This window comes from Delphinus delphis, chromosome 3 (assembly GCF_949987515.2).
Source record: "Delphinus delphis chromosome 3, mDelDel1.2, whole genome shotgun sequence".
NCBI classification, from domain to species: domain Eukaryota; kingdom Metazoa; phylum Chordata; class Mammalia; order Artiodactyla; family Delphinidae; genus Delphinus; species Delphinus delphis.
Window position 1 is genome coordinate 28,809,550 of NC_082685.1, and position 11,226 is coordinate 28,820,775.

The 11,226-nt window shown below is 43.0% G+C and overlaps 1 long non-coding RNA gene across 1 annotated transcript; it reads right to left on the reverse strand.

Annotated features, from left to right (window-relative positions):
• Positions 1–838: 838 nt before the first annotated feature.
• LOC132423077 (uncharacterized) lies at positions 839–11,193 on the reverse strand. Its single transcript, XR_009518919.1, has 3 exons — positions 10,569–11,193; positions 6,245–6,396; positions 839–1,201 (listed from the first exon to the last, which is right to left on the reverse strand). It is a non-coding gene; the product is annotated as an uncharacterized lncRNA (long non-coding RNA).
• Positions 11,194–11,226: the final 33 nt, after the last annotated feature.

Below are 11,226 nucleotides of genomic sequence, written 5' to 3' on the forward strand. Positions count from 1 at the left end.
GGGAGAAAGAATTTCCTTCTTCTCCACCTAATCCCTACTCTTATTTTGGTCTCCTAGATTGGCACCTCAGCCTTCCTATGACTTTTTGCCGTCAGCCAGGCAAACCCAGTGACAGGCACCTGAACATCAGGCCAAAAGAGTTGATGTTTGGAAAGAATAATTTTTCCAGAAAGGAGGATAAAGGGTAAAGATGTAGTTTCACCAGCTCTTGCTGATTCAGCCCCTGATCTTAGAGTTCTTCACAAAAGAAACTGAGTTGTTTATTATCAGGCATTACGCATTATTTTTCTGAAGTCGGTTTCTAAAATATTCCTAAAGGAAGAAAACTTCCTTCTATATTCCTGGTACTGAGCTGATGGTTTCATTTCCTATAATCCTCACAGTAATCCTAGGAAATGGGTATTTTTAGTTCCGTTGAACAGATGGGGAAGCTAATGATTGGAGAGAGGGCGTAACTTTTCTAAGCCAAGTTAAACAGCTTGTAAGTGGTAATTAACATTTGTTAAGTGTCTACCCAGAGCCATCTCAATGATTATTATAATCAGTAGTAGTAATAGCACTGGCAGTGACAACCGCTTTTGAACCCTGTATATATTAACTGTATATATATTATAGTTATTAGTTTATATATATATATATTTGTGTCTAGTTGGGGAGGCTAAATAAGAACATATATATATTCTCATTTATATATTACTTATAATACAAATGTAAATGAGAATATGATAAATTCAGTCCAGATACTCATCCTCACGGCTGGCAGGCAAGGTTAAGGCAAAGAGGGTCAATAACTCTTCCAGAGCCAAACAGCAGGGAAGTAAGTGGTTCAGCCAGGAAAAACCTGGCCCATATTCTGTGAATTCCTTCAGAACCAGGACATATACTTCTCTGTGTTTTAACACAGAGTTAGGGTGCAGTGATTTCAGGCTGATTAATTTTCTCAGTACTAAGCTAGTGTTGCCAAACCTGTCAAACTCAATATCCAATATTGACGAGGATTTAGGACATGGAGTTTTCATGCATTGCTGCTGGGACTGTGACGTGCTTCCCTCCCTATCAAGCCATTTGTTAATTGTGCTGAAGTCTTTACCAGGCATGTACCTTCTGACTCCACAATTCCACCTCTTGGTGTTTACTAGAAGGAGAATGATCATGGATCTGTGCCAAGATTTATACCCAGGAGTCTTCACTGCAGTATCACCTGAAAAAGCATAAGTTAAGAAATAAGCTCTCTGTTCAACAATACAAGATTGATTTAAATTGTAGTATATCCATAAAATGGAATATAATTTGCTACTAAACCTGATGTTTTTTTTAACTGTTTCTAATATTCTCCAATTATCTTTTATTTTTTAAAATTTTATTTATTTTACTATTTGTTTGTTTGCTATGGGTCTTAGTTGCAGCAGGTGCGCTCCTTAGTCACAGCTCGTGGGCTCCTTAGTTGCGGCTCGCCGGCTCCTTAGTTGTGGCATGCGAACTCTTAGTTGCGGCATGCATGTGGGATCTAGTTCCCTGACTAGGGATCGAACCCAGGCCCCCTGAATTGGGAGCACGGAGTCTTAACCACTGTGCCACCAGGGGAGTCCTAAAACTGATGTTTTGAAAGAATATGCAAAGCCATGGACCAATGTCCATATTAACTGAAAAAAAAATCTAGTTAAAATATGACCCTTTCCCATTATATATGTACACACATGCGTGTGTTTGTACACAAAAGGAACAAAACACTGCAGTATTTATAAATGGGCATTTGGATTACTTGTAACTTTTGTTTTATTTTTCTTCTTAATTCAGTTTCTGAAGTTAGTTCTGTGGTGGGAGTTCCCTGGCAGTCCAGTGGTTAAGACTCTATACTTTCACTGCAAGAGGCACAGGTTCGGTCCTTGGTTAGAGAACTAGGATCCTGCAAGCCATGTCATGTGGCCAAATAAGTAAATAAATAAAAATAAAGTCAGTTCTGTGGCAAGGGGGAAAAACATTATTTTTAAAAAGAATAACTGTAATATTGCCTCTGAATCTAATTTTGATTAAAACCATTTGGATATCCATAGGAATGAAGGGAGTGTGAGGAGGATAATAACAGAAAATTAATTTACATTCCAGCTTCAGAAAAATAGGTTCCATTTTTTTTCTCTGATACACTGTCTAGGGGAGAGGCCTAGTCAGGAAACACCAAATAGGGTTCAAATAGGATGCAATACTGAGCCTCTGTTTTTCCAATTAAAAGCCAACTAACTATTTATTTGGGAAAAAAAAAAAAGACACTCTCGAAAGTTGGAAATTTCTTGAATGGTTGACTCCAACTCTCTATTGAGTTTGCCCTTAATATTTGGCAAATACTCTATTCAAAACAAACGAAGGCGATTATGCTGGTCTAGGGATTCAAGGAGGTCAAGGTGAGCAAAGAGCCCTCATACAGTTCCTCAAAAAAAAAGACTATTTTTTAGAGCAGTTTTAGGTTCACAACAAATTTGGGCAGGAAGTACAGAGTTCCCATATACCCTGAGCCCCCCACCCACAGGCTCCCCCAGTATAGATGTCCCACACCAGTGTTACATTGTTCCCATGATGAACTTTCGTTGACACGTCATCATCACCCAAAGTCCATAGTTTCTATCTGGTCTCACTCTTGGTGTTATACCCTTTATGGGTTTTGACAAACACAATTTATTTCTATTACGGGACTAAATTTATTGAAGAAGTTAGTTTCATAATTACAGCTAGAGCTCACTGGGAAAGGTAGAAATAATGTTGAAAGGGCCAGTTGGGAAGGAAAGGACCAGTGGATCAGTGCCTCCCTTCAAAGGGTAGCAATCCTAACCAAACAAGGGTCTCCTAGAGGGTGGTCTAGGACAAGCCCCTCTGTACCCAGTCGGCAAAGGGCACTCACACAGAATTTCTGGACTCCTGTCTCAGTCAGACACCAACACAAGAGACTTGGCCTGACACTCCTTGTAGCATGGTAGCCTCTCAGTCCACTGAGGTCCCTGTTGCCCATCTAACCTCTATGTTCAGTGAAGAATTCCCTGGGGTGGGGTCTGCCCTTCCCCTTCCCTTGCAGAATACAGGGAGAAATGCTGGATGGCCTTTTTAATACCCCAAACCTCCCTCCCTTGACAAACTAGAAGCAACTCAAATTTTCTGATAATTATAAAAATGTTTGTCTATGGTAACCTTTGGCTCCCAACTAGGTTAGCTGTATGAAATTTGTCCCATATATCCCCCTTCAAGCCTCTAGTTTCCGTGGATGCATCTGTCCCATTTCATACCACCACACTGGAGGCTCTTAGCTCCTTTCTTTTATAGTTTTTTTTTTCTTTTATAGTTTTTATTTTATTTTATTATTTATTTATTTAGCTTCGTTGGGTCTTCGTTGCTGCGCGTGGGCTTTCTTTATTTGCAGCGAGTGGGGGCTACTCTTTGTTGCAATGCATAGGCTCTCATTGCAGTGGCTTCTCGTTGCAGAGCACAGGCTCTAGGCACATAGGCTTCAGTAGTTGTGGCATGCAGGCTCAGTAGTTGTGGCTCACGGGCTCTAGAGCACAGGCTCAGTAGTTGTGGTGCATGGGCTTAGTTGCTCTGCAGCATGTGGGATCTTCCAGGACCAGGGATCGAACTTGTGTCCCCTGCATTGGTAGGTGGAGTCTTAACCAGTGCGCCACCAGGGAAGTCCTGCTCCTTTCTAAAGTGAAAAATTCTTGTTATTCTGACCTATTCTGAACAAAAGTAGGTTGGGGAGTACTTCAACTGCACCCTAGACTTCATGATTAGAGCCTGAGACATTTTTTTGTGTGTGGTATGCAGGCCTCTCACTATTGTGGCCCCTCCCACTGTGGAGCACAGGCTCCGGACGCGCAGGCCCAGCGGCCATGGCCCATGGGCCCAGCCGCTCCGCGGCACGTGGGATCCTCCCGGACCGGGGCACGAACCCGTGCCCCCTGCATCGGCAGGCGGACTCTCAACCACTGCACCACCAGGGAAGCCCCCTGAGACCTTTTAAAGTAACGCAACTCACTAACTTTATTCATATCTAATCTGTTTCTTAAAAACATTCCTATAATGAGTGAGCCTTGAATACTGTGAGATATAATTGAGGCTTCTCACCCTGGGGCTTCCTGGTACCTTTACCCATGCCATGCCCCCCTTTTACCCCCATTTTAGCTGGGGGCTCCTTGATGTCTGAGGTACTGTGTTATCCTGGGCCTAGAAGGAAGCCTGGTAGGGAGTAGGTGATCTGTTGATGTTGGTTGGCTATGCTTGAGTGGACTCAGCCAAAGCAGAGAAATGAGGCAAAATCACTTCCCTTAAACTGTCTTTCACTAAAGAGGGGGCTACAATTTGCAAGTTCATCTGCAGCAGCTCTGAGCTGTCCTGGTGTAGAAGAGCATTCAGAAATAAGGAACCCAAGGCTTGGTAAGCATGGGCCCTTTGTCCAAGGTACACAGCAGAGCTGGAAACAGACCAGTTTCTTGGCTCCTGGTAACTTCTCTGGCCTCTTTAGAGGTGTGTCACTCTACCCAGGCTCAGCTGGATTGTGAACCCTCAGGTGCAAGCCCGGAAGTCTCACAGGACTCTGAGTAAGAGCTTGCTGCCCACAAAGCACATGGACAGACAAGACTAGGTGTGGTAGGTGAAAAATGTTCCTAAAAAATATCAGATCCTAATTCCTCAAACCTGTAAATGTTACCTTATATGGGAAAAGAGTCTCTGCATATGCACCTAAGGATCTTGATATGAGGAGATTATCCTGAATTATTTGGGTGGACCCTGAAGGCAATCATATGTAACTTTATAGGCAGAAGGGGATATCACAGAAGAGAAAGTGATGTGATCACAGGGGCAGAAATTGGAATGATGTGGCCAAGTCAAGTAATGTTGTCAGCCATTGGAAGCTGGAAGAGGCAATAATACCTTGATTTTGTCCCAGTGATACTGATTTTGGACTTCTGGCCTCCAGAATTGTGAAAGAATAAATTTCTATTATTTCAAGCCACCAAGTTAGTGGAAATTTGTTATAACAGCAGTAGCAAACTAACACTAAACAACATAAAAGGAATGATTGCCACACAGAGCAGAAACTATGAGCTGGTCACCCAGCAGCATTTCCATTCCCCCACCCCCTTTTTTATTTTTGGCCACACTGTGCAGCTTGTGGGATCTTTGTTCAAGCCGAGTCCCAGCCACTGGACCACCACCCCCCCAATTCCCTTTTTTAAAGTCGTGTAGGAACTTCCCTGGTGGTGCAATGGTTAAGAATCTGCCTGCCACTGCAGGGGACACGGGTTCGATCCCTGGTCCAGGAAGGGATCCCACATGCCGTGGAGCACATGCCGTGGAGCAACTAAGCCCGTGCACCACAACTACTGAGCCTGTGCTCTAGAGCCCGTGAGCCATAACTACTGAAGCCCGCGTGCCTAGAGCCCACGTTCCGCAACAAAGAGAAGCCACCACAATGAGAAGCCCACGCACCACAACGAAGAGTAGTTCCCACTCGCTGCAACTAGAGAAAGCCCGCACACAGTGACAAAGACCCAATGCAGCCAAAAACAAAAACAAAAATAAATAAAAATAAAATAAATAAAATACAGTAGTGTATGTGTTTGGGAAATTTAGGGCTGCACGGGCTCATTGGAGATAATACAGTATTTAAAGACATTACAGAGGCTTCCCTGGTGGCACAGTGGTTGAGAATCCGCCTGCCAACGCACGGGACATGTGTTCGAGCCCTGGTCCGGGAAGATCCCACATGCCGCGGACAAATTAAGCCCATGTGCCACAACTGTTGAGCCTGCACTCTAGAGCCCGTGAGTCACAACTACTGAGCCTGCACGCCACAACTACTGAAGCCTGTGAGACTAGAGCCCGTGCTCCACAACAAGAGAAGCCACCGCAATGAGAAGCCCGCACACCACAATGAAGAATAGCCCCCGCTTGCTGCAGCTACAGAAAGCCCGCACAGCAATGAAGACCCAATACACCCAAAAATAAAATAAAATAAATAAATTTATAAAAATAAATAAATAAAAGCTCTAAAAAAAAAAGACATTACAGGATGAGAGAAAATCAAGTCACCAGCAAGATAACAGTTTGTTCTCCCTATTCATGGATTCCATATTTGTGAGTTTATCAGCTTGCTAACATTTATTTGTAACCCCCAAATTGATACTCGTAGAGTGTTTGCAATCATTCATGGCTATGCACAGAGCAGTGAAAAATTTGAGTCACCCAATGAACACGTTACCAGCTTAGGTTGAACAAGGTGCTGTTCTGCCGTCTTGTTTCAGTTCACATACTGTAAAAAAATGGTCCTTTTCGCGGCCTATTTAGTGACACTTTTGTGCTTTTTGTTGGTGATCTTGCTGTTTAAAATTGTCCAAGAAGGCTATGATGTGCCTTTGAAAGAAAATAAGTGTGTTACATAAGCTTTGTTCAGGCATGAGTTATAGTGCTGTCGTCTGTGAGTTTTCACGTTAATCAATCAACAATACATATTAAATAAAATTTTTAAATTTGATTTAAAAATTTATTGAAATATAGTTGATTTACAATTGTTAGTTTCTGGTGTAAAGTGATTCAGTTATACATATATAAAAATATATATATTCTTTTTTTTTACACTCTCTTCCATTATAGATTGTTACAAGATATTGAGTAGAGTTCTCTGTGCTATACTGTAGGTTCTTGTTGGTTATCTATTTTATATACAGTAGTGTGTATATTTTAATCCCAAACTCCTAAGTTTTCCTTCCCCCCTCCTTCCCTTTGGTAACCATAAGTTTGTCTTCTGTACCTGTGAGTCTATTTCTGTTTTGTAAATAAGCTCATTTGTATCCTTTTTTTAGATTCCACATATAAGTAATATCATATGATATTTGTCTTTCTCTGTCTGGCTTACTTCACTTAGTATGATAATCTCTAGGTCCATTCATGTTGTTCCAAATGGCATTATTTCACTCTTTTTTTTATGGCTGAGTAATACTGCATTGTATATATATTTGCCATATCTTCTCTATCTATTCATCTGTTGATGGACACTTAGGCTGTTTCCATGTCTTGACTCTTGTAAATAGTGCTGCTATTTAATTAATTGATTAATATGATGTATTACTTGGATTTATTTTCAAATGTTGAACCATCCTTACATTCCTGGGTAAGTCTCATTTGCTCATGATGAACTATTTTTTCTTGGTTCCTCCTAGTTTCTAGGTCCTTTTTACAGTAATCTGCATTTCTGCCAATAGCCTTTCTTAATTCCTTCAGTATTTTCATTATCTCCTTTTTGTCTATTAGACTGAAGAGGTCTGTTTCATTGTTTGTTGTTTCAGGGGAATTCTCTTGATCTTTTTATTGGCAATGGTTCCTCTGCTTCTTCATTTTACTTATATTTCTCTTGCTCTGAGTTTAGGAAAAACAGTTATCTACTGTGGTCCTGGAGGGCTATACTAATGTGGGAGCGTCCCTTTGTAGCCTACGTGGGTTTAACATTTGTGGCGCAGGGGCTGTTTTTAGTATGGATGGCTGCCACCACTTTCCTCAGTGTATGCTGGCCATTATCCCCTTGATAGAAGGTGTGACTGGTGGTGTGGTGGCCAGAGCCTGCACTGGATGTTGAGTGGGGCCTCCTCTTTGCTCTTTGTCACTGCCCTGTCAGGGGCAGGGTCTGCTACCTAGATGTTGGAGTAGATGTCCCCAGATCTGTTTCTGAGCTGCATTACTGAGCTGTGGTGTGAGGTAGGTGGGACTGGAGCACTCCCACTGGGAGGGGAGCCACTGAGTATTCCTCTGCTGGAGCTGTTCACTGGTGAGTGTGCTCTGATGTGTCACCTTTCACCCATTGTCCGGGATCACAAAGTACACTGGTTTGGCACTGCCCTTGGCCCTGCGTCAACCATGGGTATGATGGCCATCCACCCAGGTGTCTCAAGGACACCAGCATAGAGCCACTGAAGTCAGGTCCCAGGACAGCACAAGTCCCACACCTGGACCTGCTGTGGGAGCTATAGAGGTAGCTTAGACCCTGGCACGGCCCAGTCCCTGCGTGCATGCACCCACAAAGCCCACAGCTATTAAGGCCAGACCCGTCCCAGCCGTGGGAGCACCCGCTGTCTGTTCGGATGTCCCACAGGCACTGAATTTTCAGCCCTGCTTCCTAAGTTGTGTGGCCCCTGGGGCTCAGCTGTGCTTTTGGCCCTACCTCTGAATGCGGGCAAACTGCTGGTGTCTGCTCCCGAGGCTGCGGTTGGCTTCGGAGCCTGTCTAGGTGGCATCTGGGGCCTGCAAGACTGCCCAGGTGGGAGCTGGCCGAGGTGGGGTGGCTGGGGCGTGCTCTCCCGGAGCCTGCGTGGGCAGGGGCTAGCACATGGAGAAAGAGGCTGTAACGGCAGCACCCCCTCCCCGGTTCGTGCACCACTTAACAACGGTGCTTCGTTTCTATGGTGGGCCTGGCTTCTAGCCCTGGTTGTGGCCGTACCACACTCCAGCTCCTTCAGTCTGTCTCCGAGCAGCCAACACCAGTCCCCTCCCCAGGTTTGTCCTCTAAACCCCATGTTTCAGCACCCAGCCCCCACCTGTACCAGCGGATGTGCGTTAGGCTGGGGGTACAGGGCGGTGGCTCGGACCGTCTGTGTAGTCTCTCTGTTCTGCCTGCCACAAACCAGTTGCCGTGCCCTCCTCTGAGCCTCTGAAGCTCCTTTTCTGTCCCAGCTGATCTCCCCGCAGGTGAGGGGCTTCCCAGGGTGTGGGAATCTTTCCTTTCTTCAGCTCCCTCCCAGCGGTGCAGGTCCTGTCCCTTTTTTTCCTCCCTTTCATCCTACCCAGTTATGTGGAGATATTTCTCATCCTTTCAGGTGTTTTAGGACTTCTGCTGGTGTTCAGTAGGTGTTCTATAAGAATTGTTCCATTTGTAGATGTATTTTTGGGAGGAGGGGAGTTCCACATCCTACTGCTCCGCCATCTTGATTGGAGCCTCTCATTTGCTCATGATGTATTGTTTTAATATTGTTAAATTTGATTTGCTAGTACTTTTGATGTTTTCATCTATATACATATGGAATGTTGATCTATGCTTTTCTTATCTTGTGATGTCTTTGGTTTTGGTATCAGGGTAATAATGCCCTCACAGAATGAGTTAGGCAGTGATTCCTTTCTTTTTTGGAAGACTTTGAGAAGAATTGATATTAATTCTCCTTTAAAGGTTTGGTAGAATTCACCAGAGAAGCCATCTGGTCCTGGAGTTTTCCTTATTGGAATTTTTTTGGTATAACTGATTCAATCTCTTTACTTGTTTGAGGCCTATTCAGATTTTCTATTTCTTCTTCAATCAGCTTTGGTAGTTTGTGTGTTTCTAAGAATTTTTAAAATTTCATCTAAGTTGTCTAAATTTTTTGGCATGCAACTGTACATAGTCGTCTCTTACATTTTATTCTGTAAGGTTAGTAGTAATATCCCCACTTTCATTCCTGATTTTAGTAATTTGAGCTCTCGTCAGTCTAGCTATAGACGTTTCGTTTGTCAAATTTATTGATCTTTTCAAAGAGCCAAATTTTGGTTTGATTTTCTCCATTGTTTTCCTATTCTCTATTTCATACATCTCCACTCTAGTCTTTTATTATTTTCTTCCTTCTGCCTTCAAAATGTTAACTAATTAGGGAAATGCAAAGCACAACTGAGACACCACCTCACACCCAACAGGATGGCTACTATCAAAAAGAGTGTTGACGAGGATGGAGAAATTGTAACCCTTGTGCACTGCTGCTGGGAATGTAAAATGGTACAGCTTCCGTGGGAAACGCGGCAGTTCCTTGAACAATTAAAAATAATTACCATTTGATCCAGCTATTCTGCCCCTGAGCATATACGCAAAAGAACTGAAAGCAGGGTCCTGAAGAAAACTTGAACACTCATGATCATTAGCAGCATTATTCATAATAGCTAAAACATGGACGCAACCCGAGTGCCCATCAACAGACAAACGGACCAGGAAAATATGGTATATACATACCATAGATATTATTCAACTTAAAAAGGAATAGGTATTTCTAAACATTTCCCTTGTAATTTCTTTTACCTTATATTTTTAAGTTATTTTCTTAGTGATTGCCCTGGGGATAATAAGTAACATCTAAATTTAGTTTGTAACAACCTAGTTTAGACAACTTTAGTTTGTAACAACTTCATATCAACAGTGTACAAAATCTTTGTTCCTATATAGCTCCATCCCCCACTTCCTATGTTTTCTGTAGTTGTCAATCCTACTAAGAGGTGTCCCCAACCCCTGGGCTGTGGACCAAGGAGAAGACTGGCACTTAATTATTGCATTTTCTTTTGCTTTTTATTTGAGTGTGTGTTTGTGTGTGTGTGTGTTTATATTACTCAGTGACTTCTGCTCCGTAACTTTTCTCAGAGGTATCTTTAAAGTGCTTCTTTGGGGGAATTTTCTCATTTATAGGAAGTTTTAGTCCGAGTTTCTGATTGCTTCAGTTGAAACTGTCTACAAACACAATGGGAAATTGGGGCTTCATACCGTCCACCTCTACCCCAAATGTTGAGAATTAAAAAGAACAAACCTGGTAAAATCCTGGAGACCAAAAGCATGCTAGACAGGGTGGGTGTCAGTGGGGAGCAGCAGCCCCAGGATGCCTCCCTCCTCCCTTGGTGGTTGAATCAGAGGGATGCAGACAGGCTGAGTGTGGTCCGAAGTAAAGGGTTTAAACTCTTTCATTCCTTAGCGGTTCTCTCAGTGACAAAGAAAACTGATGAAGGCGAAATAACTGAACGTTAGGAACCGGGCCACACGGCAGGTGAGCAGCTGGCAAGCGAGCAAAGCTTCACCTATTGCTCCCCATCGCTTGCATTACCGCCTGAACCATTACCCTCCACCCCCCGTCTGTGGAAAAATTGTTGCTGAAATTGGGGACTGCTGCTATTGAGGATCCCTTGCATGTGATTTGAGTAGCTTCTCTCTTGCTTTCAAGATTTCCAATTTGTCTGTCTTTCAACAGTTTACATATTTCAAAAAGGATCTCTGAGTTTATCCCATTTGGAGTTTACTAAGCTTCTTTCTATATGTAGATTAACGTTTTTTTGGTTTTTTTTTTAGATTAACGTTTTTCATCAAATCTGAGAAATTTTTAGCTATTATTTCTTCAAATATTTTACGCTTCTTTCTCTCCTCTCATCTGGGACTCCCATTATACATATGTTGGTACTTTTGATGGTGTCCTG